Source organism: Anas acuta, chromosome 2 (genome assembly GCF_963932015.1).
Source record: "Anas acuta chromosome 2, bAnaAcu1.1, whole genome shotgun sequence".
NCBI lineage: Eukaryota > Metazoa > Chordata > Aves > Anseriformes > Anatidae > Anas > Anas acuta.
The window spans coordinates 30,277,613-30,305,199 of record NC_088980.1 but is presented as its reverse complement, the minus strand read 5'-3'; the positions used below and the strand labels follow the sequence as shown (position 1 = coordinate 30,305,199).

At 35.9% G+C, this 27,587-nt stretch overlaps 1 protein-coding gene across 19 annotated transcripts in view; it reads left to right on the top strand.

Annotated features, from left to right (window-relative positions):
- Window positions 1–1,093: 1,093 nt before the first annotated feature.
- Window positions 1,094–27,587, top strand: part of DGKB (diacylglycerol kinase beta) — a 375,368-nt gene continuing 348,874 nt past the window's right edge. For 2 of the 19 annotated variants that reach the window (XM_068674069.1, XM_068674054.1), the window contains exon 1: window positions 19,192–19,450. The gene's annotated coding sequence lies outside the window, so the exon portion shown is untranslated. Of the gene's footprint in view, window positions 1,168–18,501; window positions 18,748–18,772; window positions 18,898–19,186; window positions 19,451–19,569; window positions 19,753–21,999; window positions 22,168–23,957; window positions 24,076–27,587 lie in introns of those variants that run through there. The other 17 variants (XM_068674073.1, XM_068674070.1, XM_068674071.1 and 14 more) reach the window with 15 other exon arrangements.

Sequence of the window (27,587 nt, the reverse complement as noted above, 5' to 3'; positions counted from 1 at the left end):
CTTTAGTTCAGCTGGGTACATTTGAAATCTGCTGATGACCAGAAAACTATTAAGTAAAAATGAATAAATTGTATGTAACTCATTAGGGGATATGTTTTAATAACATCAGTAAGATATATTTAACATTATAGAAATATAACTTAGAAATATAACTTCACTGTGCTCTTTCTGTGCTTTTTTCCTGTTTGTTTTTTTTTTTTTTTCAATTAATAACGTAAACAAGTTTGCACTCTTGTAGCAAGTTCACCTTCATAGAATAAACTATATCATACTGAATAGCAAAAATGTGCACATTTTGTTAAAAAGAATTTTCTAGGAACCTTTGAATGAATGGGGAGATTGAGTCAGCTTCTAGCAAAAGGCTTATCTAATGCCCATGTGAATGGTCAGTGTATTGTTTTGATTAAAGTGTGAATGGTAAACTGCTGATCTGAGGTAGCTTGTTATCCAAGATGCAGACAAAGCCATTTTCAGCTGTGTAAACTGCAAAGTGTTAGTGGTAGAATGGCATAAATTGTGTGCCATTCAGTGCATGTACATTATGGGTTTGGATTGCTATTCTAGATGATTAGGATTAACACTAAATGAAAAAGAATAACATTTCTACTTTTTTTTTTTTTTTAATGTCTTATGTGCAAAGACTGTTTCGCAGGAATATCAGGGTACATGCGGGATAAGGAAAGTTAGGATTAGAGAAGCTTTTCTGCCGTATATTGTTTTCACGTATACTTAGTTTAGTGTACTGTAACTTCACAGTTGCCCAGTTTATAAACATTCTAGAGCATTAACTCCACCAGTCTTGGTTACTACAGTGCAAGACTAATTGTAATTTATTTATTTTTTGATCAGTTTTCTCCTCACCCCTCTGCAGCTCCAAAATGCAGACTATTAATAAAAAACAACACAAAATGACTTGCTGATTAAAATGCAAGTGATGATTCAGTGATGAAAACACCTTGAAACAGAACTACATTATTGACAGGAGAAGCTGATTTCTTTAACAAGGGCACAATTGATGTAACTTTTTTTAGCATTATATTTCATATGTAAATGCATGTAGTATAGCAGTCTAAAGTTCAAATGTTTTAACTTGCAGATTAAATGAAACTGAATCCAGAAGCAAGGACAGTCTTTGAAACCATGCCCTGTCTGGCTCAAATCTGTCAGGTAATTCAAATGTTCTGTTCTGCTCATGATATAACCTGATGTTCCACAGCTATAAATGAAATGAAGATATGCAGAGCCATGGGTGATAAGCATGTGTGGAATAAACAGTAGCCCCTGGAAGAATTTTTCTCACTGCCAAGTGCTCTTGTTCAAGTAGACATGTTAAATCAGAACACATTGGTAAAGCAAACACTTGATAAAATAGCAGAATTGATAACTGTCTGCAACATACAGTTTCTTACTAGTAATCTGGTTTATATGTTATGGTAATCCATTTCTTTCAGTCTTTCTGTCTGTCTTTCTGTCTTTCTTTCTGTCTCTCTCTCTCTCTGGTGCTCCAGGAAAATGCATGCAGTTGTTGCTATATATGCAACTGTGCTTAGCTCCTGACAGGGTTATGTGGCTTACACAAGATACTTATCTTCAAGAAAATTATTTGTGGCATCTCTGAGACACAAAAGGGGGTATTTCTCATGGTCTTATGGCTCAGACCATGCCATGTAAAATTCAAATTCATCTCAACACTTGACCGTGACACTGCATATTCCTTCTGCTCTTCAGGTTCAGAATAGGGTACCAGAGAGGCAGTCACAGATGATCCTACAAGGATCAAAGAATCAAAGAACCATCTGTCCTAAAAGTAGTTGGCCTCACTAGGTGCTTTGTAGTCAGACCAAACTCTGCCTGCCTGTAAGAAAAATGTGAATATGACATACTAAGTCTCCAAGTCACCTAAACTTCAGGGACCTACTGAGATCTCTCAGCAACGAGAGTTACAGGTGTCTGCATAAAGCATATTGTAAGTGGAAGTTGGACAGGCAAATATATTGCTGTATTTTGAAACTAATACAGGTTCTGAACTAGGAGTTTCACAATATTAGTTATACCACTAAGACAGAACAACTCCATTGTTTTGAAAGGAACTGTTACAGATTTGCAAAAGAAGTAATTACACAAATTTGTGGGCTGCATGCTCCATTTTAATTAAGTATGCTCTGAATATAATAAGAAAATGCAAATCAAATATTCTTGTGGGGTCTTTGGTGTTTTTTTTTTTATTTATTTGTTATTGTGGTTTTTATCTTTTATTTTTAGAAAGGAAGAATTCTCTTACTTTCAACTATTTTAAGCATATTTTTAAATAAGTGCTTATTGGCAGAAAACAGAGAAATTCAGCTTGCAGACTGAGATGGTGAAATTTGCATGCCCATTGTTTTTTTATTCCAAAAAACACGCAACCCTTATAGACAGTAAGTGTTTTGTTGCTACAGCCTAGACATATGTCCCATCCCAAAGCAGACACTTGTATTGTGGCAGTGGATGGGGACAATTTTTCTTCCAATTTCAGACCCAGATCCAGAATTTACTATAAATATGCAATAGTTTGAGATAAAACAACATTAAAAAGAATTAGACCTTTTCCACTGAATTCTGATCCATTAGGCTGATGATGAGTGTTCACTTTTAATACTTTAAAGAAGAGCATGTCTGTCTGGAGACAGGTATCTTATAAAATTTATTGATAAGTTTTAGTTCTGCTTTTGTTCATGATTTCTTCTTCCAAAAATTAACTCTTCTAGCATTAACTCTATATGGCCATAATTTTATCTGAATAACTCCAGTATTATTGTGTAAGCTTTCACTTCAACTTGGTATGCAATTGTCTATGTTTTTTACTTTTTTTTTTTTTTTCTTTTTTTGGATGAACAGTATGCTTTAAAAAAATAGAGAACATTGGCTTGGACTCTTGGGGGAATATTGCTATATAATTCATAAAAATGTGAACTGAGGGTACTTCTTGAACAGTGTGCAATTATCTTAGTACCTTTAAGTAATGTAACATCACAGACTACAACAGTTTAATTGGATGCCTTTGTACATATATTTTGTAAGTACATAAAGTACAAAATGTTTGCTCTCTTTTGAGGTCTTGTGGAAGTATACAGAGCACAGTGAAACCCACGCAAGATATGCATACAAATACAAGATGAGTCATTCAATAGGAATCACACTGTTTAGAAACAAACTAGAAATAGGGAAAGGTATATTGATTGACAGGTAACAGGAGGTTAACTACTAGTAATGGAAGGAGTGTGTCTTAAGACTAGACTAAGTGTTACTGAGGTAAGGAAACCTTGTATCTGTATCTTGCAGATACATTCTTCTGTTCATACTGTGTGGAACACTTCTGGGGTATGAATCATTTGGCATAGCAGGCAATTTTGCTATAGACATGCACATTTAAAATCAATATTTGAAATTACATTTTAATTAAGGTTGATATTATTTTCCATAGTTACATTTTTTTTATTGTTACTTCATGAGTAATAAAGCTAGATTTCTATTTATTTATTTATTTATTTATTTGAGACTGAGGATTCATTTTGCAAGACACAAGTTATTTCAGTATAGCTATTAAGATAATGAGGCAGCAATGAAACTGATTATGGAGCGTCCTGTGGTGTAATCACCTAATATAAAATACATGTTATTTTATGTTCACTTCACCACAGCAATTGAATTGCTTGAATTCTGAGCAGCCTAGCAGTCAGTCCATTGCAAAATTTTGCATTAGTAGTCTCTAGTTAAACCTATGTACTATGCTTAGTATTATTCCATGGTGCTCACAGCTAAAACCTAATAAAAACCAGAGCAACTAAAGAAAGCATTTTATATAATTTTGAGCTACACCATCCAGGGAAGGTGGGGGCTCTTACTTTATGTCACTGCACCTCATTTTTTCTCTGTCCTCAATTCTATGTGAAGATTGGTTTAATGTAAAAAAATCTACTGATTGCTTGTAAGTTATGCTGAAATAAAGTTTCTAATTATAAGAAAAGGATTAGGTCAAAATATAATCATTAATGGCAGCCTCTTATAAAACAAAATGGAAAAAGAAAAGTACATGCGCAAAAACCTTCTAACTGTATTTTTGAGTAGTTTCTTCAGCTGGCTGTAATGATTCTCTGGAAGGAAATTTTCCTATAATCTGATGGAAAGATAGTCAATGCGTCTAGGTGGAAAGTTAATTATGTGTGTGGTACCTTGTCATTTTTAGTGTTTCTGCTTTTGCAAAGAGAAAGAGAGGAAGAACTTAGAGACCGCCTCCTCAGTTTTATATGGAGATGTACACTTTCAGAAGGTCAAGTTTTAGTTATCTGAGTACTATTTCCCAGATGTCTCAGTAGTCTCACCAGAATTTCATAAACCTATAGTGACTTGTACTATATGTGAGCCAGGCACCATACAGATAGAAGTATGTTCACCTGAGTGCTTTCATTTCTTTTGCAATGCACCTACATTTCATTTTTCATGCAGCATGTGGTCAACAGGGACCGGGCATCTATGCCCAACTGGGTTGGCTGTGCTGCCCGCCTTCGCTAGTTCCACTTAAAAACTGATCTTTCAGTTATCAATACACGGCATCAGATTTGCACATTAAAACTAGAGCTATTTCATCTGCTATAAATTAAAGGAACTCTATGTCCAGACATTATCTCTTTCTGAAACTCCAAATTTCTTTTTTTTTTTTTTTGTCTTTGTTTTTGTTTTTCTCATGTGAATTAAAATCTCAATATTTCAGTAAGAACATTAAATTTGCTTTCATGTTTTTCTCTTAGCTGGGTTATTAAAATACATGTACCTTTCCTTCTTTGTATTTGTTTTGAAAAATATATCAATTTAAGAGGAACCTAGTTATAATTAAATAATGAAATTATTTTCTTTCCACATTATAATTAATAAGTATTTGGTTCTACTCTTTTTATTTTTATTTTTATTTTTACTTTTTTTCCTCCCTACAACATATTCAGCTAACATATTACTTTGCCAAGGCAATAGCTTTGGTTCTGATGTTATAGGCCCATTCCAAATAAGAACTGAGGTGATCGACTTTCTAGTTTTTTCCAGTTGATACAAGATTATATTGTAATAGCCCAGTGGGAAATTAGAAAAGTAATTACTTTTATTAAGAAGCTTAATTCAATGAAAAGACCCTTTCAAAGAACTTAATCTCAATTGACAGTTCATTGTGCCATTAAAAAGTAATATAGGATGATGGCATCTGCAAAACAAAATGATGCTTCCTAGCAAGTGATTTTACATTCGGTACTAATGATGTAGTTCTTTTGTGAATCATGAAACTTTTTTTGAATGTTTAATCTATTATGTCAGTTCAACTGGGGAAAAAAAATTGAATGCTTCTAACTGCAGCATCATTTACTACTACTACTTCCATAGCTTTAATTCTTAATTCTTAATGCTTTTTGGTAAGAAAGTATTTTTCAAAGTTGTTCTTCTTAGAAATTAATATCAGTCATTTCTTATTCATATGCTTAATTAGGATACAGATTCAGTATTTGTCTCTTTTCCGGGTGGAAAGTGATTTTGACTCATTTTATAGTTCACAGCTTCTCAGCACTGTTTATTTTGAACCACTTTTTCTTTAAGAAGGGGAGACGTTGCACTTGCATACTTTCTCCTTTGATAAATTTGCTAATTTGACTATTGTAGGAATTGATTGGTCCCTCAGGCTGGCAAAGTAGCTCTGTTATTTAAGAAGTAGCTTTGAGCAATTAATGGTTGTCTTTGCATACTAAAATTGTTTTGCTACAACATTTCTATTTAAAATGGAAATATGTCATTCCATGGCCAGCTGTGCCACACTTCTTAACAGCATTTTGAAAAACCTGTGGAGATCTCTGAGTGTATGGAAGGGCAGCACTGCAACTCTTCAACACCTTACTGAGTGCTTATAAGGATGTGAGGTTTATGCAGCATCAGCTTTACAAATGCTTTTATCCTCTGCCTTCTATTTTCCAATTGCTTCATGCAGTAGTACTTCTAGTCTCAAATAGACTTTTCACTGAATCTTAGTCCTCATTTTTGTATGGAAATTACCCAGATTTGCCCTGCCTCCCACAGTGATGATGTAGGTCAGCTGAGAGACTTTTAACCATATCACTTCTGTGATATGGTTAAACCATATGTTTATGGTTAAACCATATGGTTAACCATATCACTTCTGTGACTTTTAACCATATGTCAAATTTAGTTAAAATTGACCACTGTGTTCAAACATTATTGAAAGATAGGGAGTAGGAACACACTCAAACATTATTGAAAGATAGGGAGTAGGAACACACAAACCTCATTTTTTTTAAAGAAAACCTAAACCTGGGTAAAGACGAGCTAAATCAAACCCCTCCTCAGTCATAAATGTTATTAGATCATATGTTGACTTTTGAAGAGCTTTATACACATTTCTCAGCTTGTTATTTATTTTATTGAAGACTTCCAGCTACAGTTAGTTCATTAATTCTTGGCAATTACTACAACACTGAACTACTTTCTGCTATACAAAAGTAGTGTTCTTCCAGAAGTGTCAGAGAAAAAAAAAGGCTGTTAAATATTCACATGCATATATATTTAATGATAATATTTCAAGACAATCAGAGCTCATTTCTCGGTCTTCCCAAACGTCCTACTTCATTTATTTCTCTGTACTTGCGTACAGTTCTTTCTATAGTTGCTACTTGTGTCACTGCTGCATTCTACATTGTATTTGAATGTTAAGACTACAAAACAATATGAAACAATTTCCTGATAACTGAACATTTCCTGACCATAACATACAGCATTTAAATTCCTTAGGCTCCAGATCACCCTTTCTGTGCTCACCTTGCATAACATACCAATGTAACCAGGTACAACCAGTAAACCATTATTGCATAAACCATTATTGCACATCCACAAATGTTCTTTTTGCACTTGTTCTTCCTCTTATTTTCCTTCCTGCCCCCCCCCCACCACCTTTTTTTTTCCTCTGCATTATGCACTCCTCATAGGATTTATTCTTCCTTGATGAGGAACCTGGCTGATCCTTTCCGTCTCTGCCACTGACTCCTAGTAGGTAGAACAGGAAGGATAGTGTAAAGTGTCCAAGTGTATTACGCCCAATGTTGCCTTTTTTGTAGACAAAATTCATTACATTAGGTCTGAAATACGTGAATTCTGAAAAGGGAAACTAACAGAGAAGAATATACAAATAAAAACCAACATCTACTGCAGTGTCATCAGGGAAAATTGTGAAAGGGAGCATGAATGTTTTTTTCTAACAATACTTCAATTATTTAGGTTCAGTATTTCTAGTAAATCAAAAGGGGATTAATTAATCAAGATGCTGTCTAGTTGTTGCTTTGTTGTTGTTGTTTGTTGTTTTGTTGTTGCTGTTTAGGTGCTCTTAGTATACATCTCTTAGTGCAACTAATGAATTTTTCATGAAATATTCTGCAAAATAATTCTGATAAAATGCTGATAAAAGCAAACTGAAAACACTTTTGAAAATACAGTACTATTTTAATAAGATCTGAGTTTATGCTCGGCTTTAAGAACAAATTGTATTCTACCTTTAAGACCACAGAACAGGAAAAAAAAAACAACAACAAACAACAACCAAACCAAACAAACAAACAACAAAAAAAAACAACAAACAGAAGCAAGGAAGTTGGACTTTGGCAATTTCAAAATGATTTTACATTTTCTGAAGGTGATTCAGGTGAGGATTTGGAAAAGACCTTCAGAGCTACTTTACTTACATCATAGCAGCTCTGCTGGCTGCAGTACTATTTGGAATTGTCAATTAGGGTGTAAGCCGTATCTCCCTTTTTTCCTGTATCAAGCCTATTTTCATCAGTATTTGTGTCAGGCAAAGCCTCTTACGGAAGGATCAAGAACCGATCAATAAAGAGTAAAAATGCTAGTTAAGGTCTGAAATTTCTACTCACAACTTTTAAAACACTGCACCAAGAATAACTGAATGCAGATGGATGACTGTTCATACATATGCAAATTTTTAATATCATGGAGTTAGGTTCCACATAATAAGCCTGAATATATATCTCTGGCAGAAATGAGAAAAATTTTCAGCATCAGAAGTGTTTTGTGTTCTGAGATGGGCTGTGCATGTTTATTCATATTAACAGACAGACAGCATTGATTCCATTCAAGACAGAGAAGCTAGTCATGAAAATAAGGAATCACCAAAATTACCAAAAGTTGAAATGCTTGTTATATAGTGAAGAAGATAATTGTCAGCATTGCAGAGATATTAAAGCTAAAATATAATAAAACTGCTAAAGTAATTACAGGAAACAGAAGAAATATTACATCAGTTGGCAATATACGTGCTTAAAATCAAGTTTACAACAATTAGCCTAAAAAGTGTAATTAAGATTTGCATTCAGGAAGCAGCAAATTTAAGTATTGTATTTACTGTTTGGTTACCTGATTTTACAAGCAAGCATTTCCTTTGCCACACAGCTCTAAGGAGGGAGATTGTATAAATTTGATGGATGCACACAGTCACATGGAATCCGTTTATATTAGAGAACAAACACAGACTGAAATTCCACTGTGCTAAGTACTGTGTGAGAATTGGCAGCAGAGATTTTCCTGGGTCCAGGTAATTTCACTCTAGATAAGTAAAACATATATTAGGATATGTTGTATATAAAATATGTTTTTTCAGAGGGCATGCTCTGAAAAATCGTACAAAAGATAGATTTGACAGTGTAGGCAATCAAGTGTTTCCTGCTGCCTAACGAAAAATTCAGTGTCTCTTGTTATTCAAAACTGCTTAGAAACCTAGAATTGCACATATCCACATATCTAAAATTTCATTAGTCTTCATATTTGTGTCACTATGGTAGTTCAGGCAAAAGTTGAACTAGATCCAAAAGCAGATTCATACTGTACTGCTTTCAACAGCTTTCTCTAATAGATTTTTCAGAGCACATCCAACAAGTATTCACATCATTTGCAAAAGCATCACCATTTCTTTTTAATACTTGTCAAGGGAATGAGAAAGTGACAATATAAAAATTAGAACTTGTTTCAATGCTTTTCTGAAGAGGTTCAAACCTCCACCTCCCCCTACGCCAGAATTTTAATGCTGAGTCTGGTCTTGATGGGATTTGTCTTTGTCACTTTCATTTGAGTTTAAAGAACAGAAATTTGATTGTATCAAAATGACTATTCAAAGTATGGCTTTATAGACCTTCTAGATAGAAAAGCATTCTGGATCATAGGAGAAACAAAAAATATAAATGAGTTCTTGGCCCTTCTGAAGGAATACAGCTACAGTACTGTTCTTCTGATTTTAGTCCAATTAATTTTTTTTCTGTCAGTCTCCATCCAGTTAGTGAGGATGTTTAATTATCTTCCTGTAAGGTAAGAGTTACAGGTTTGTATTCCTGAAGAACAAGAGGTCTGAACTGGGTCACCCATATCATATGTTAACTGCTGGGCAACGCTGGGCAAGCTATTCTAGCTGAACCTGCTTGAGCCAGGAGGGTTGGACCAGATGACCTGTGGACTTCTGTGGTCCTTTCCAACTTCAACTATTCTGAGACTCTGCAAAGTTTTTGAAACATGACCTGCTTACCCTCTGCCTATACTTCTAAGTAAATATAATCAATTCCCCTGTGGTTTGTATAGACCTTGATTCTATGTTTGTACTGGGAATGAGTGAAACATGGTTACTATATTTAGAGTGCCCCAAAGGGGAAATGAAAGAAAATGTCCCACTGGAGGCCTAGGTATGAGTGCAACATTGATCTGTTAAATAATAATAAATTATATATATATATATATATATATACACACACATTTTAAAAAGGGGAATTTTTTGTGCATCTTTAAAAGTAGAATTTTAATTAACTGAGGGAAAAATCTGATTAAATGGTGGTAAGAGGATTTTAAAAATTGCAGTCTTAAATCACAGTGCTAGTTTTATGTGCATAGATTCTAGATGTCAAAGTCAAGTAATGGGTCACCAGCAAAACTGGAATATACAAGAATCTAAGCATGCCACTGAACGCTTTACTTACAGGACCCTGCTGCTCTCAGAAATGAAAAACTTTATTCACCTCATTGTGTAGATCTAGAATAAACCATCTTGGTAGCTGTGACATTACAAATAGAACAGAACCTAGTTATTAAATAGCATGTTTTGTAAAATGAAATACTGGATGATAAAATGCTAAATTTACCTCTGGAATCTGTATGTGAATCTATTTCCAGATAAGTCAGTGGAAAATGTTTTTTATTACGTACTTTCAACTGCATGTAGAACATCACATAAAAACATAACAAATGTGAGCATTTTAATGATATGAGGTAGGAAATGATAAAGAAAAAGAAAAACATGTTAACTTAAAAAATAAACAACATATGTAAAACAGGAGTTATTTAAAATATCTGCAATATAACACTGACGTGTTTATTACATATAAATATTTCTAAAAAAGGTAACGGTAGGCCTAGAAGGCATTACAATGTGAATCAAAGAAAATAGTGTTTCTTTACAGATCTAATTTATTTATAGCAAAATATATATTTTTTTACATTATTATAAAATGTTTTTCAAGTGATTTAAATAGATACATCCCTGATCTATCAGTAAAACATAACTTCAGAAGGAGAAAAAATATATATTTTCATAAATTTGACCAGTAACTGTAGAAGAATTTGAGATTTATGGACTACAAAATAGAGCAGGTGCTACCAAGCCACTATTTACCACTACTGATTTATTTTCTTTTTCTAATTGCCTTAAAACCACTGAAAGTTTCTTTTTGAAGGCTACTGGTGACCTCCTCATTAATAATAACATAAGGGAAAAAAAATCTCTTCTTTACTTTTTTTTCTTGAGAATTAAAATTGTTGATGTCATCTTTTCTGTAAGCTTTCTCTTGTAAACTTCTTTGACTTTCTGTTCCAAGAAGTGAATAACAGGTGTACCAGAGAACAAAGTATAAAGTCACTTTGGGAGTTTACTTCAAGGATTTACTTTACAGAATGGGAATAAAACACACTGTCTGTGTGTGTGAGAGAGAGTTAATTATTAGTTTTTAATAATTTCTGTGCTCTAATGTTTCTATATGGGTCCATGGATACCTAAAACCAGGGGGAAAGAACATGGGAATAGAGTTACCAAAACGTTTGTCCAAGAACTGCAGACCAGCTAGTGAAAATGTGGGTGATAGAATGTCTCAAACACCAACAAATATATATATTTGTCTGGTTACACCAACAGATATTGATTTCATATATAATTGTTGTTGACATTGGAAACATGTTTCTGGTCTTCATTCCATCTGTCCCCCAGAAAACTTTTATCTAAAGTAATGAAATGTAACTAGTTCTTTCTTCTTTTCTACTACTTACTTTCAATATCCTTTCACAAATCTCAACACTCCATCTTGCCTTTACCTTCTGATGTAAAAATATACATATCTTTTGAATATGCAGTGTAGTAGTACCCAAACTCTGCAGTCTCGGAGCTGGTTTTGTTGCTTATAATGTAATACATGTACTACATGTAATACATGTCTGGCTTACCAACATGGTATATCACCTCGTCTGTATTCTTTCTCCAAAAATTTTGTCTCCTGATCACATTAATGAAAATGCAAGTAAAATAGGTCTAATTAGTTAGGAAATTCAGTTTTTGAATTCTTACAGTTACTTTGATTATGTTTTATGATAAATTGTACCCAAATACAAGGAACTAAAGTGTGTATGGTTTTAAATTTTAGCTATACTTTTAAATAATTTCTTACTATTTTTGTTCTCTTTCCAATGCTTGCTTCTTATAGGGTGTTTTTTGAAGCTAAGGACATTTGCAATACTGTTAGTTCTCTATATATTTATTTTTCTCTCTGTTCTTTACCTTTTGCTCCAAGAACCTGGAAAATGTTATCATTTACATAAATTATTTCTATTTGCATTGAAATCCGTGAATTAAATTCACCCTATGAATTCTTCCTTTGTTGCTCTCTCCATTTTTGATGCCTTAGCTCTTCAGTCAACTATTGTCCTTCTCCCTCATCTTTGTAAGTCCTGCACCTTTGCTCTCAGTCATAAAACTTTGTACTATTATATGTTTAATAATAATCTGTAAAAGTTCTACGCTAACTTTGTATAGTATATATTTTATACTATACTACCTCTGTCAAGTCACAAATCAAGAAAAAAGTAGATGTTCTCGATTCTCTTATGATTTGCTCATCTCACCATAAATAGAAAAGGGAGGTGATTCTTTCCAATATCTGCTGTGTATTTATATTTTGAGACACGGTAACATACTGCTGCCTTTCTTTGATCTACCTGTGAGAAGTAAATATGCAGGTATGATGTTAAACATAAATAAACTAAGGAAATCAAAAATTATAGAAAATTTGGAAAACAGAGGAAGAAAGAAAACAAAACAAAGAACCCATCAAAACGTCTTTCATTTTGTATTTTACTAATAGGAATGATCTTTGTGCAAAGTGCATACAGTGAACTAATAGCATATAAATTTAATAATTTAGGCCATCAGGATTTTGGAATGATTACCATCTACTAGAAAATATATTACACTTGGATTGCTTTGAGTAAAATTTAAAAAAAAAAGTTATTTCTAAGACAAATTATATTGGTTTCTGAATGTTAAATAGTAATTCCTAAATATGTATTCAGATTCAACAAATGTTTAAGGACATGTAATATCTTTTCCCACGGTTGAGACAGTTCAGAAAACATACAGATGGTAATTAATGTATCAAAACCATCTTTTAATATATAAAGCCGCCTATGAGATATTAATTTTTAATGACTTACTAATGACAAAAAGAAGTCTTATGCTTCTTTTTGATATCCTGCATACACGTATATATATAATGAAGTGTAGTGAAAAAAATCATGCATGTCACTGCTTTAATGCTACTTCAAGAAGCATACAGTAAATACACTTCGCCCCTTACCTCCTGCCTACCTAAATATTTAAGAATTTGTATAGAGCTTAATAGTCTTTTTTATTACAGTGTTTAAGAATGAATGAGTTATCAGACATCTGCTTCTTAGATAATCTGTAACCATGTGGCCTCTTCTCAGACTGAGCAAACATTTCTCATTTACTATGACTAAGGGCTCATTTCTTCATCCACTTGAGATGAATGGGACCTTTCATGTAGATTTATGAGCTTGTAAGCCCATTGCCTGCTGATCTCTCTGAAACTCTTGCCATTGAGATATGATGGCTCTAGACTGAGGATCCACCTTTGGAATAGAATCAGAGAATCATAAAGGTTAGAAAAGATTTCTAAGATCATCTGGTCCAACCGTTAATAGGGGCAACAGGTGAGAAAACTGGTTATGTAGATTGAAGGTAAAGATCAGTAAGATGAAAAGAAAAAAATAAATATTTAAATTCACTGAAAAGTACTATAACCCATTGTCCAGCCTGGAAAATGAAAGCTTTGGAGAGACCTAACAGTAGCTGCAAGGAGGCTGTCAAGAAGGCAGAGACAGGCTCTTCATAGTTATGTATGGTGGGAAGGCAAGAGGCAATGGGTCTAAATTTAAATGAGATGTTCAGACTGCATGTAAGAAGAAATTTCTTCAACACAAGGACTGTCCAGCACTGGCAGCCCACAGAAGTTGTGTTGTCTTTGGAGTCTTTCAAAAGATGACTGAACAAAGCCAATTTGATCTAACCTCGTATCTGATACTTACTAGATCTCCTTGTACTGCTCCCAGACTACACCTCTTCAGGGTATTTTCAGACAGAATTATCCAAGGATACAGTATTGAAAGTGTGACCTATCAAATGTAGAGGGGGATAATCATTTCCTTTCAGCCTCTGTGCTCCTGTCCATACAGACCAGGAATGAATTGGTCAGCTTTGCTGCCAGGGCTCACTGCAGACTGATACTTAGATTGCTGTCTGCTAAAACCCCCAGGGCTTTTTCAACAGAGCAGCTCCCCAGGAATTGCCTGGAGGAGTTGCCCTAGGAGTGCCCATCATGACCCCATCACTGCAGAGTTTTTTCTTCCCTTGTGCAGGACTTTGCATTTGTTCTTCTCAAATTTCATAAGGTTCCCGCCAGCCCATTCATCCAGCATGTGTAGGTCCCTCTGGATGACAGTCCTGCCCTTGAGCATGTCAATTAGTCCTCCTGGTTTGTGGGTCTCACAGACCTAAGGAACGTGCACTTCTTTGTGTCCTCCTGGTTACTGATAAATGTGTAAGGACAGGTGTCAGGATAGATCCCCGGCCAATTCTAGTTGCTACCAGCATCCAGATAGAGTGCAATCAATTAAACAGTACTCTCTGAGCTTGACCATCTAGCAAGTTATTCACCCCTCTAGTTTCCACCTACACAGTCTGTAATGTCACAATGTGCAAAAGTCAAGATATATTTAATATGGTCAAGTTCACTGTTCTGCTCTTGTCCATATATTCCATCAGTTTATTGTAGAGGACAGTCAGATTGATAAGGCTACATTTACCCTTGGTAAACTCCCACTCAGCATATCTTCCTTCATGTGTCTCAAAATGTGTTCCAAGAGGGCTCATCCCAACATTCTCCCAGAGGCATAAATGAGACTGAGTGATGAGTAACAATTAGGGAATCAAGCAAATGTACCTGTATATCAGTGACAAGCCAACAGAGGCAAATTTAAATACTTTCAGTATTATATCTTACTTGCATAAATGAACAAATAGCTGAAGATTTGGATGGAATATGTGGTATACTGGATAATAAGCCATGAACAATAGTTCAGCTGATTGATGTAATTTCCTGTGGTTTGCCAACAGTCCTTGATTATCTCAAATTCAGATATTTTCTCTGTTGCATATTTTTTTAGCTACCATAGATTTATATACATACATTTTGAATATCAGTAATGTAAGTGGTAGCAGACATGTAAATGCCTCTGGGTATTTCACAAGATATTTTTTTCCCCATTTGAGCCATACAAATAGCTATGCCACTCAGCAAAAATGTATCAAGGATATTGTACATACTATTCTATGTTTTATCCTTATCATCACAACAATTAATGTTACATGATGTAAGCATGGTGTGTGCAAGAACTTATTCTGACAAAAATGATTGAATTCTTCTTTGAATCTGTATGACTAAATTAGCTGTGAATTTGGTATTTCTGGGAGGGAGCAATATACTGCACTTACATTTCCTGATGAAAATGGAAAAAGTACAGAATTTACTGGGTGAAAGATGCTTAATCATTATTTTATATTTCCTTCACAAAAACCTTCATGTTGTAAGAATTGTGTAAGATTATTTATTATTATTATTATTATTATTATTTGGGGGGAAATATACCTGCTTCTGATAACTGTATATTCTAAAGCAGATTTTCTAACTTATATCTGAATATAAGTTAGCTGAATTCACATAGATTAGTTTTTGATAGTTTACACCTGTGACTTTTTAGAGTCGTAGAATCATAGAATGGCTTGAGTTGGAAGAGACCTTAAGGATCTAGTTCCAACGCCTCTGCTATGGGCAGGGATGACACCTACTAGATCAGGTTGCCCACTGAAGTCAGATTTGGAAGACTGAATTCTGTTTTTTCCAAAAGTACCAAAAACTGCAGATGATTGATATTGTTGCAACTTCTCAATAGCAAGTAACAAATATTGGAGACTGAGAATTGTTTTTGCTGTTAAGATTTGGGCTTGGTCCTTTTTATTGTTTCAAAAATGGTAAAAAAGCTTAGGGGTCACAGTTCATAATAAAGGTATATTAAATGAGCAATCTAAAGTCATGCTTAGCAACAAAAATCATTTATTTAAATATCCAAACACAGGTCTAAGGATAGACCATATTTTTTTATTTTTTATTTTTTAATTCTGGCTGTGGATTCTATACATCTGTTATTTGCTCTGCTGTAAGGGAATGAGCTGTTAAGCAACAAACTTTCTGTATATTTTAATCTGTTTATGGTAGGTGCTTGAATAAAGAAGGAGAGAGAGGCAACAAGCACAAACTGAAACACTAGTTCCAACTGGATATGAGAAAACACTTCTTCACTGTGAGGGTGACAGAGCAGTGGCACAGGTTGCCCAGAGAGGCTGTAGAGTCTCCTTCTCTGGAGATATTCAAAACCCACCTGGATGAGATCTTGTGCAATGTGCTCTAGGTGATCCTGGCTGTGCACGGAGGTTGGACTAGATGGTCTCCAGAGGCTCTTTCCAACTCCAGCCATTCTGTGAGAGGACAGGGGTATACACAGTTTGTGTGATACACTGCTTCTAGAGCAGGACACATCTTTGCACAGAAACCAGAATAAAGCTGCTGACCTGAATGTGCTACTCCCAAACATTGTCATTAAGCTCTAGGCTGAGGACACTCTTAGCCATCAGATGTATTCCATTTATCCCCCATCTCTGACATATACTCTGAACTGCATATAATACAATCCTGTTTCTAAGGCTAGCCACATTGAAACCAAACTTCCAAGTATTTTTCAATGCAAGCAAAAAAAACAAATGTTAGTGTGCCTTTGGTGTGACATCTTTCATGTTGCTCTTTCACAGCTCTGTTGTTTTGAGTTGGCTTTGGCCTGTATGGGTATTACTGCTTTTAAAATACAGATTAAATATTTAAAAAAGTGGTTATTTTTCCTATTTCAACAGAAGACCTCAAATTTAACTTCAGTGTTTTAAAGCTACAAGTATCAATGGAATTAACATTCCATGCTACATGTAAACTTGGTGGACATTTTCTATTTCAATAAGAACAGGAGTTGTACACTGCCCCAACACATGGCCAAAGATAACAGTAAAGCTCCAGGTTAAGTGAGTATACAAAAGCTATGCTCAATATTAAAACAATAAGAATAACAACAATAAAATTGTAATAATTGTGAAATGTAATTTATCTACTAATTTTGCTTCTAATATGACCTTATGTTATGGAGAGTGCTTGAAACCAATTTTTAAGTCAGTATCATCTTTCAAAACCAGGCTCCCTTCCCTGAACCACTACATCAATCAATTTATTGTAGGGCCTATAAAATTTTTGTGTAGTACTGAAATGATTTATCACAATTAAGTAACTAGTCACTGCACTTCAGTGTTTTGATCTATATTTAGTAACCCAAGGCTTAAATATACTGGGATTGAATTCCTTCCCTGGGAGTAAAAGAGTTTTCTGAACTCTGTTGTTTAAATGGATAGCAATATATTAAATGTTGGAGACTATAGTCAAGCATTTGTCATGTGCTACTGATAAACTGCTGTTTGGAAAGATATTTGTAAGGTTAACTACTGGATCTGAGATATAAAGGCTAATGTGTGTAATAATACCCTTCCTAGAATACATTTCACCAAAGTTACAGATAAATTTTTATTCTGCTTTTGTGTGCATATGAGGAGAGGTAAATAAATATTTTAATATTTAGATTGTGGGTATATAAAGGTTAATCAAAATTATATCACATCATAATTTTAGTTGTGAATGCATTAATACCACTTAGTGTATGGTATAGCATATGTATCTATTGTATTATACAAAGTAACTGTAAATTTCACTTGCACACCTGAAGCTTATCTGAATTTTCAAACTCTTTTGTTAAACACAAAGCTGGAGTGCTAATGAGTTTTAGAAACCTGCTATTTCAAAACAGTTAAATGCCTTTTGCTGTGCTGTGTAGAAGTGGAGTTACAAAAATAAGTACCATGTAGTCTGAGGAAGCCACTTAATCAAGCTAGGTGAAGTGAGGAATCCTTTAAGGAAACAAAAATCTTTATAAGTCAAATTGAGCTGGTGATGTTTTACATGGTTATTAAAATAAAGGAGATTCCAAAAATTTCTAGCACTTGCTTGTTATGTAAAAATTAAACCATTTATGTACAGATTTCAGAAAGGAAGAATGGATGCATTTAGAAAATAAACAAAAATTCCTGGCCAAAACAAACAAACAAAAACAAACAAACAAACAAAACTGCATTTTTATACTTTTATGGTCTTCTTATTATACACAACTATTAGCAGTATGCTACATTGCATCTAAATTGTCTGAAACACTCATCAAGGCTGAAGTATTTATAGTATTATATAGGAACAAAGTGAATTTAGATAGGAATTCATTGTCATTATAATTAACCAAATCATCACGATCCCAGCTGATGTCCTGAGGCTAATCTAAGAGCAGAACCCAGGACTTCGTGAAGATGGAAGTTTGGCACCGTTTGCTCTGCTTAGAAATTCACCTGTGTTTCAGAGGGATTTATTTTAGTCAAGACAAGTTGCCATTGAACACGCTGGGAGGCTGTCAGTGAAAGTTTCATCTGATCCCTTGTTTTGTGTCCTGCTAAGTGGGAGGCAGTGGCAGAAAGGCGTGAATTTTTATGCTATCGCTACGCTGCTTCCTCTTTTTTCTTCTCCAAGCAAATCTGCAAATTCCTACGGGCCCTAGCTCTGGTGTTGCTACCTAGAGGGGGGGGGATTCCCAAACACGTGCTGGAGACCCACCCCTCGGGAGGACAGCGCGGCAGGGGAGAACGGGGCTGCATTTCGGTGCCGCGACATTCTTGCATCGGGGACGGCCAAACGGCGGCTCTGGAGGCTCCGGGACGAGGAGCTGGGCACCGGGCCGGCCTTACTGGGGGGACAGCGTCTGCAGCGGGGTGGGGAGCATCCTCCCCCGGCTCTCCTGCGCCCCTCCGGCCCCGGGCAGCTCAGTACCGCGCACCTGCGGGAGATCGCCCCCGGGCCTCAGGTAGGCGAGGGCGGGCGGCGCGCAGGTGCGCAGCGGGGAGAGCCGCGCACCAGCCCTCGGCGTCCCCGCGGCTGCGCGGCTGCTCTGCCAGCCCCGCTGCCGCGGAGCGAGCGCGGAGGGCCGCTGGCGGGGGAAGCGGGGAAACTTTGGGTAAGTGCTGGGAGGGGGGTGTGGGGATGTGGGGGAGCATCACCGGGGGGTGCGGGGGATCACTGGGGAATGCAGGGAAGCATCACCAGGAAATGCGGGGGGTCACCGGGGGATGCGGGAGCGCCGGCCAACAGGTACCGCAGCTGCGCGGGTGCGGGAGGGGCTGCGTGCGTGTGTTTTTGTGTGTGTGTGTATGTGCGTGTGTTTTTGTGTGTGTGCGTTGTGTGCGTGTCGCCTGTCCCCTCCCCCGCCCTCCCTGCCAGAAAGGGGTGGGAGATTTCCCTGCCTCCCGGCCGCTTAAAACCGCGCTGCCCGGCGGTGGCTTCGTGGCCCCGGGCGGAGGAAGGCTGGCGGCATCCGCGCTGCGCCGCGGGGAGTGGGCGGAGGGGAGGGCGGCGGCGGCGGCCCCGCGGGGCCGGGCAGCTCTGGGCTGCGGCAGCCGGCGGGGGCGGTCTCTCGCTCGGCTGGATGGCCGGTTCTGCCGGCTGCCCAGGGCGCCGGGCTCTTTCGCATCCCGGGCTCTTTCGCATCCTTCCTTCCGCATCGCACTGCAGTAAGTTCGCCAGGCGCTGGGCGGCTGAACTGGTTGCAATCGGGGAACTGGGGAGGGAGGGAGGGAAAGGAAGGGAGAGGGGTTGTGTGTGTTAAGTTGTAGCTAAGCGGGCTATATTGAATTTGTCATGATTCGTGGCTTTGGTTCCTAGTTAATGCTAGTTTGCCTCGCTGACCTACATCACTTTGCTCAAGCACGGTCAATATCCTGCTGCTGCCAGGGCTTTCATTGAGAGCTGCGTTCAGAAGGCTTTCATTGATGGCTAGGTTCAACCCGGGGGACTGCTGAAACACGCAGTGGGGGTAAGCACAGACCGAGTCCGTGAAACGAAAGATGCAGCTGAAAACTTGTGCCGTAAAGACTGGTGAGCAGAAACTTTTAGTGGTGATGTGACAGGCGGTCTAAGGGTCTTTTCGAGGAAGAACTAAAAATGCTATACAAATCGACAAACTCTTGGATGTTTGAAGGCAGTTTACAGGCAGTTTATTTTTATTTTATGTAATCCAGCGTTGTTCTGATTTATTTTCTTGAAAGTAGTTTAATTTGTCATGTCTGCAATTACAATTTTCATTGTGAGTATGCTGTTTTTGAAATAGATGGAAGACTTTCTCACAAGATTGATGTATCATAAGTATTTTTCCTCATCTAAACGAGAAGATTACAGTGTCTTCTGTTAATTATCACTACATTTTTAGAAAAGCGGTCAAATAGGAAGAAGAACTTAATTAATTTTCAGAAGTAGTTTTACCTGGTTGATGCAATTTTTGAAAGTTTATAAAATAGGCTTCTAAAATCTATCATGGAAAATAAGAGATTGCAGCAGAATGAGAAAAAAAAAAAACAGTAATTCTCACAAGAGAAATTTTTATAACATCACTAAAACACTTTTTATAACATCACTAAATGTTTTTCCTAGATCAAATGACCTCATGTAGCAAAGTTATAATTTTTCCTTTTTGCACTTGAGTGGCATAATGCTGCTGCATATATTAAAACATCATTGTACATCAGAAAAAAAAAAAAAAAAAAAACATAGCAAGAATCTGACATGCGTTCCCAAAAGACTGGGCTTGTTCTATGCTTTATGGATAAAATGATAAGAAATACGTTCTTTGTTTCTCCCCGAAGTGATAATCCAACATTTCTGAGTGCCTGAAATGTTTATTTTTCACAGAATGAAAGCAAGCATCAAGGAATATGGGGCATAAAAAAAGCAATGTTTTCCTCCTGGGGTTTAAGTTATCCCACGTTGACTTGTCAAGGTGGAAGGACTTTGTTATTTACCATGGCAGGAATGTCCTGAAATAATTATTTAGCAGTCTGAAATGAGTGCAGAGTAAAATACTTTATGCTATGGATTTGAAATATTTGGGGCCCAAATCTATTCCTCTAATTTAGAGCCCTGCAAACAACTGAAGTTGCTGCTCTTACGCAGGTTTAGAAAAACTAGAATCTTGTGTTTGTTTAAGAAGAAATGTGTATGAACTGTTGCTGACAAACTGAAATAATCTTTCTTTAAACACCTGTAGGTGTCTCAAAATAAAACACTGAAATAATATTGTTCAGTAGAAATGCATAAGTGAACAGATATTTTTGAAGAGTTTGTGCAGCTTGAAGGTAACAAAACTAATACGTTCTGAAGAGCACTTGATATCATTTTTTTACTTATAAGGTTTCTGCATCATTTCTATTCTGGAGCAAAGTGTAATTCAGGTGACGGGAGAGGTCTTAATGGGAAAGGTCTAGGTGCCTCTTGCCAATGGAATGAAATCACTAGTGGAGGGATGAAGAGAATCATAAGAGGGCTTCTGATAAAGCAGGAGGTAAATACAGAACATTTGTGAGTACAGGTAGTAATAGGTCAAGGCTGGAAAACTTCAAAGTCAGCGGGATAGCTGGACTGGGCTTCTTTTGCTTCATGTTTGTGTGGTAATAGCATCAAGTTCTTGCAAAAGTCACCTATAGAATGAAATGTATAGGGTTTAAGTTATGTTTTGTAATTACAAAAAATTAAATAAATAGCAGCATATCTGGATGACTTATAATGTTTCATTCTCTTTGAATTGTTGTGACTTTTATTAGTTCATCGATAAGTTAAATGTTAGACACACAATTCTAGCAAGTCTTTTAATGGAGGTCTACAAGAAAGATGGGGAGAGAATTTTTAACGTGGAGTGGTAGGACAAGGGGAAATGGATTTAGACTAAAAGAGGGTAGATTTAGATTAGATATTAGCAAGAAATTCTTTACTACAAGGGTGGCGAGGCACTGGAACAGGTTGCCAAGAGAAGCTGCAGAAGCCCCATCCCTGGAAGTGTCCAAGGCCAGATTGGATGGGGCTTTGTGCAACGTGGTCAGGTGAAAGATGTGGGGGGGGGGTGGAACTGGATGGTCTTTAAGATCCTTTCTAACTTAAACTGTTCTATGATTTTATAAAATGTCGATTATTTCAGATGTTTCCTTGGTGAAAGTTAATTTTGTTGCCAAGAGCAATTTACATGGTGAAAGCTGTATTCATAGTATTTTTTCTCATCTTTTGTCATGGTAAGAGATGTGGACTGCTGTGAAAAATGTGTGACAATACATTCCCATCTGTGTGATGATGAAGGAGTAACAGCCATCAGAAGACTGAGCAAAACAGAAAGAGCAGATCTTGCTTTGTAGTTTGGTGACCGGGAGCAAAAGTATTTCAACTAGGCTTCACCTCTGGAAAGAAGGTACTTGGAAAGACATCTATATTTATTTTAAAGTTATGATGTGAAATCTGGAAGACATCAACAGAGTGAGTGCAATTCTGTTGAAGAACAGGATGCTGGCTTTCTGAAATACATTAGTTTTAGACTACAGCTCTCTACCTGTTGTCACTATTGAGTAAACTTTGCAACATATTACAGGAGATGCCAATTGAGCTTTGCATTACTCTCAAACAAAAAGTAAATCAATAGATAGAAGGTACCAGGTATGCTTTGGATATCATTCACCATTCACTTTTTCTTTTTTTTTTTTTTTTCCTGTGCAGAATTAGTTCAAAATGCTATTCTGTAGGAATGATAACATTACGTAGCAAGTTTAATCAATAGTAGCTAGTGTAAGAGGTTGAAAAAAAAAAAAAAAACTGAGAAGAATTCTGCATAAATGATTTGTGGTAAGTTTCCCATTGTCTTCTGTACCACTTACAAAATAATTAATAACAGTAATAGTAGACTTAAGACAATTATTTGTCCATAAGTGTGGTTTTTCATAACAGTAGTTTATTAACTTTTTTGTCATTTGGAGTCTTGCTCTATAGCTGGACCAACTAATTCATTGTGCTGGAGGGAAGAGTAAGTGGCATTGTGGGTCTCACTTAAAGGGATTAGACGTTTGTAATTGTATTTAATATGTCTATGAGTGTGAAAAAAGTTACAAACTTCAGCTTCAGTACAAATTGACTGATAACATCACTCAGTCAACATGACCTATCTTTCATCACACTAATGCTTTTACTATGAATAGAAATTTAGGCCAATTTGGCAGGTAGAGAAACACTTTATTATTTTTTAGCCATTTATTTTTAAAATCAGGATGAATAACTGTCCCAAAACAACTTTATGCAATCTAGAACATATTTTCCTTTTTTATTGTTTCTGAATAATTTAATTAATTATTTTCTCTGAATAATGATTGCAGAAGTTTAGCTCTGAGGGAATATTGTTTGGCATAAGTTTGAAAACATAACCCATGTAAGTATTTTGAGCCTGCTTAATTACTTCTTGTCCAACCCCTACCAGTTTGAAATCAAAATGCCCAACTCTGACACAATTGTGCTGCCTTACACCATTGAAAAATACAAGTAAAACAAATGAATGCAAATGTACAAATGCATTTGTCAGTTTTATGATACTAAATAGGTTTCTAATTGCTGGGACGGATTAACTTTTTATTTTTAGATAATATTTGTTATTCACTATAATAAACTATGAATAAAATGATACCTAGATACTTTTTTTTTTTTTGAATATTTTTATTTTCAAGAATGGAACTTCTATGTATGCTAGCAGAAATCTTTAGTTAATATAAATTCCATGATTATTATTTTTCTTAGTTTGATTCTCAGCTACCTTTTGATTACTTAGTGTGAAATTGTGATAGTTTTGTTTTTCACTGTGTGTTCAGTGGGATGTCCAGTGCTCAGCAGTAGTGGTAATAAGTAGTTCACTCCGTAGTCCTTACAGTAGGACAAGAAGAATCCCAACAGACCTGTAGTGCATTTCTCACAAAGGTTTATGTTGTATGGTGCTTATCAAACTATGAGTCTTCTGCTGTGAAATTTGGCTTCCCTTTCCTTTTGAGTTGTCTTCTGGGAAATAATGAGGCATTGAAATGTAGTGGTTGTTTATTTAGAGAACTGGGGAACTTGCACAGATAATGGAAACCTTTTTTTTTTCCTCTCTGTCTTCTAAATTATGCTGCATAAAAGAAAAGCAACTAGTCAAATTTGTTCTCCTTTCTCTAAATTTCTCTCCAGGTAGACATTTCTGATGTTTACATTGGTTCAAATTTGAAAGAAACACAGATGATGTGAAACCAACAAACTTTCCTGTCTCTTCTTCTGAAAGTAAAGGAAGTGGTGTCTTGTAAATCTGGTATGTAGAGGCTATGGGTTAGACATAAACAGTATGAACCACTGCATCCCAAGAATCAGGAGGGTTTCCTTGTTTGTTTGTTTTCTCCCTGGAGTCTTTGGCCACTTTAATTGTGGATTTTCTCATGTTGCCTGAATGAATGTTTGTATTCATCCTCCAAACGGTAGGTAATGTTAGGATAAGGCCAGAAAGAGTTTATTTATTTTTTTTTAAGCAAGGAAGAATAGGGGGAGGAAAAAGAAACAAATATATGATTATAGACAGGAATAAAAGGAATAAATTAAGCAAGAAAAAATAAATTTAATGGCTACTATTACTCTTTTTCACATTTAATCTCCAAGGATTTTTTTTCCTTTTTTAAACATTTGAAAAAAGCTAGCAAATTCTATGGAGAGAGGAAAAAAAAATGTCAGAAATGTAAAGCTTGAAATCTCTTTCAGATAGCTAGGGTGGTGCTTCCTTATAGTCCTGGAATATTTTACTGGAGATTTTTACATTGGTAGTTTCTTCATATTTTGAATAGAGTAGTTATGGTAATTATGTATCATTAGAGTAAAGTTTTGTTAATGTTCAAAACATACATAAATGGGACTAGTCTGTCCTACATTCAGTATCTAAGTAATATCTGGTTACCTTCTGTCTCTCCTATTATTCCTGATGGAAAGACAAAAGCACCTGCTGAGGAAAAGTCTAATTTTATGATAAGCACCCAATATAGGTCAGTTGAAGTACATTCTGGATGTATTCAGGTCTCTCAATTTATTATAAAGCATGCCTAAGATAGTAATTTCACAGTTTAAGGTTTACTTTTAAGGCATCCAGCTTTGGGTGAGATAAATTGCACCCTTGGGTATCTTCTCAGCTAGAAAGAAAAACACAAGGGAGATTTGAAATCCTAAGGATGTATCAAATCTTCTCTGTGCATTACTGGAAATAAACACAAAGTAAAATAGTCTTACAAAAAGCAATTGCTTAGAAGGGGCTATATCCCAGAAGTTAAATATAAATATATATACATATATAAAGTAAAAAAGTACATTAAAAAAGTACTCTTGAGCATTTCTGTTTTTCTCTATGCTGTAAAAAGTTGTCTATAGCTTGCTTTCATCAAAAAGTCACTGTATTAATTCCTTATTGACATAAAATATTCCAATAACTCTTTTTTGATGGAAAATAAAGCTATATTGCTTCCTGAAAAATCTTGATTTACTATGAAACTGAGAAGACTTGCTCAGGCATTTAGTTTTACTTTACACTGCATGTTACATAAATTGAAAAACTAATACAACAGTGACCTGGTTTATCTTCACAAGCTGTTATAAATTTTAATGGTATGGTACTCCAGTGACTTCTGGTCAGGAGGGACGGTGGGCCATTTTGCCTTTTGTAACTTTTGAAAATCTGTTTAAACAGCATTATGGCTTTTGGGTCACAGAATTCAAACCTTCTAAGCAATGTGATCTTTTATAGAACAGGAGGAGGAAACTTTGTACTGGCCCTTGCTAGGCTTAGCTCCGTTGATACAACCATTTCTTTCTAAAAGTAGAATGACTAGAGGAAGCCTGGGGAAGCCTCCCAGTTTTGAAGAACAATTGCTGTTAATCACAAAAGATGCTCTGATAATAATATATTTACTTTATATATTAACTACTATACACTTACTATACATTTTTACTTCCTCTTTACATTTAAAATACTGAGTGGATGGCTTTTGTTCTTCATGAAGTAAAATACCATATTCGGTTACAATTAGTTTTTCTTTTGAATTCAAAATAACGACTTTTAAAAAAGCTTTATGTTCTGTAAAAGACTGTTTCCTATAAATAATGTAGGCATTCACAAACTATAAAAAAAGCTTGTGAGATTACTTGAGTGATCAAGTTATTTTTCTGTCTTACGTTACACAGTGTACCAGCAATTTTTACTTGTCTCTGTTGGTGCTGAGAAAAATAATCTTGATGGATGATCCAGTTCTGACTTCTAGTTGCACCTCTAATGAAGAAGAGGAAATTCAAGTCTCTAGTACAGATTTCTGTGCATTCTTATTCAGGTTTGATGAGCCATGAGTTCAGGGTAGATCATCTGTCAATGACAGGAGAATCTGTAGAATCGCACAAATGTACCCTTCCAAATAACAGTAACACATTCAGCCCTATTTCATCACAGTTTAATGAGCAGAAAACTGTAGAGGAAACTAAGAAGAATATATAAACCTAATAAAATAGTTTGTATATTTGAAGGGCACTCCTTCATAGTTCAGTTCTGACCTTAGATTTCTTCAGAGTGCTTTTCTGTCAACTCTGGTCATTCAGTGAAGCTGTTTAATTTCAGACCCTATATCGCTAACTCTCAAAATGCTCTCCAGTTAAAGGAAGATATAATCTATTATTTCTGTATCCTGATACGGTGGTGTATTAAGACAGCAATTCTGTGTGATTAATCCAGGACCCTAGCTAAAAGGATAGCCACTATAAAGGGAATGAAATAGTGATGTCATAATCTAAAAACCTTGAAAACTTCTGTAATTCATCCCTAATTCATCTACTATCTTCCAATAAAAATGAAATAAAAACATTTATTTACAAAACCCACACTAAACTACTGAACTACTGTGAAGCTTGGGTTTATAAAGATGAGAATTACAGGATATAAAGAAACTCTTGTTTTGTTTATTTGTACTAAAATCAAATCTAAATCTTCTATGTATCCTGACAAGGTACAACTCCTTAGATTTGCTGTGAGGTCAAGGTCTGGGTTGTCTTGCATTATTTATGTTGCTGGCCACCTTTCACTGGAGAGCATCACAAGTAGGCAAAGTTTGCCAATTCTTGTACATATTTCTTGGCATGCTTTGCAGTTTTCTCATTCAGATTCAAATGCTTCATCCTTCCCCCTTAGAGACTGTTAATCTTTAATTTATTCAGGAAAAGTTTTACTGCTCCTCCCCTTGTCTTGTTTACTGCTCTGATTCTATGGAAATGCAAATATGTCTTTGGGAGAGCAGGTGCTCTCTCTTAAACTATGAGTGAATTATTAACCCATGGAGGAATGAATTGCAGTTTCTCTCTCTAGGAGTGCTTGCATGCATATCTCAATATGAAGATCTTCTATACTTGCTGAACTTTGTATTTTAATATTCACATGTACATTGATTACCATGCTTGTTAGTAACACATGAATGTGAATACCATATGAAGCTCATTTTCAGATCAAAACTGTTCAAGCTAATGGAATCCCAATTCTCCCTGGGGGATACATTGACACTTAGAGAGGTTCAAAACCTCAATGTATAGAACATGCATGTCTACTTTTTCTTTAGAACATACATGTCTTGAACATTTAAAGACATTATCTACTACTTTCATTAAAATATTTTATGGATATGCAAGGAATGGCAAGGCCACTTAAAGATTAATTCCTTGTGCAATGCACAGCAAAGTTAGGAGAGATTTTGAACTGTTCAGAATCAAGCAACTGAAGCCAGAAGAGCTGTGACGTCTTTCAACCTGTGA